General features: G+C 52.1%; 1 pseudogene; it reads right to left on the reverse strand.

Annotated features, from left to right (window-relative positions):
- LOC119358140 overlaps nt 1-1643 on the reverse strand; it is a 3377-nt pseudogene extending 1734 nt beyond the window's left edge.
- Nucleotides 1644-1700: the final 57 nt, after the last annotated feature.

Below are 1700 nucleotides of genomic sequence, written 5' to 3' on the forward strand. Positions count from 1 at the left end.
GCGGGAGCGAGGGGGAGGGGGCGGCGGCGGCGAGAGTGAGGGGGAGGGGGCGACGGCGGCGGGAGCGAGGGGGGGAAGAAGAATGGGAAAACAGAGACGGATGCGGGGATGACTAAAGACGAGACCTAACGCGCCGTCTAACGCCGTCTGCCGGCTGTCGGGACGGCCTGGAGTGCCACGTAGGCGAAAAACGGACCCCAGCTGTCATAAGCTCACTTAACACGGCCCGATCCGCCGATCAGTGGTTTTTGCAAAAGAATTACGCTAGACGTGGTGCTGTCTGCAGCGAATCTGTATCCTAGTGATTTTCGCAAACCTAGCCCTCAAAGTGATGGTTTTATGCAATTTACTCGAGTAAAAGATGACATTTACTCATTCATTAAAGAACACCACCACAAACATAAGCTCACGAAGTAATACTTGAAACTATATCGATGTTCACTTCGCAATTAACCATACATTTTGCACAGAGAGCACACACTGTACAGTGTTTTTTTTAAAAACATGTACTCCCCCCTATACATCATCTACATCCCATCAATGTACTCCCTCCGTAAAGAAATATAAGAGTGTTTAGATCACTAAAATAGTGATCTAAACGCTCTTATATTTGTTTACAGAGGGAGTAGTATTTTGTGCTGTTGAGTTGGTTCTGCCCGCACCCATGCAACAGCATCTTTAATCTGAGCGTCCAAAATGTCCCAAGACCAGTCATCAGATTCCAGGTCTTCATCTTCACATTGCAAACTTACTACCCTTTCTGGAGGATTAGTTGCGAGCTTGTTGTTGTCGCGTGGTATCTCTGTTGGCCTTACAAGGTATTTGGAGAAGACGGTTGGAAGTAGGGGCATATTAGAAAGAAGTTATTGTGAGCTTCCACATTGCAGTCAGCATGGTATGGCTGTCGATTGATATATTTAGAACATGACCGCAGATATGCATAGTTCATGTCAACCATGATCATCCACGGCTGTCCAGAAAGCTGCGCCTCGTCCCTCAACAGGCAGCATAGGGCATCCGGATCCTCGGCGCAGATGACTGGGAACTCGGGAAGACACCGGCCTATGCCCAGATCTTGGTAACCACGTTGCGCCCAGAGACAATCCAGGTTGATCACGCGATGTATCTTCCACTCAAACTTGGAGCTACCATCCCTCATGTTCAAAGTCCATATGGTGATCTTCTGGGGAGGCGGCTGCTGGTGCTGCCCTTGGCTTCTCTCAAGACGTCGACACGAGCCGTCGTAGTCATTGTCAATGTGGACGAAGCGCATCACGCCTTGGAGGACAGACACGCTTCGGTATCTCGACGCTAAGCACCTTGAGAGCTGTACCAACTTGGAATACTCTGCTGCTCCGGGGAAACGCACGAACTGAAGCACCGGCCGGGGACTCTAGGTTGGAGAAGTCACACAGCAGGGCGCCGCTCAAGTAGTCGACCCAGCAGAGGAACCGGCGGTTGAACGCGAGCACGTAGTCGGTTTGACCAGAGGATCTCGTCTTGCGGCTCGAGGAGACGCGGAGTTCGGCAAGCATGAAATAATTTTCGGAGGCCTCTTTCTTTTTCGGGTGGACCTCGAGGTTGGAAACGACGTAGCGGCCGTCGGCGAGCCGCAGGATGCCTGTGGCGGAGTTCGACTTCATCAACGGCCGTTCCCTGGGGCCAGTGTACAGAGGCAGCCGCTGCACCGGGCCGGCCGG

The sequence above is a fragment of the Triticum dicoccoides genome, chromosome 2A (assembly GCF_002162155.2).
Source record: "Triticum dicoccoides isolate Atlit2015 ecotype Zavitan chromosome 2A, WEW_v2.0, whole genome shotgun sequence".
Classification (NCBI taxonomy): Eukaryota; Viridiplantae; Streptophyta; class Magnoliopsida; order Poales; family Poaceae; genus Triticum; species Triticum dicoccoides.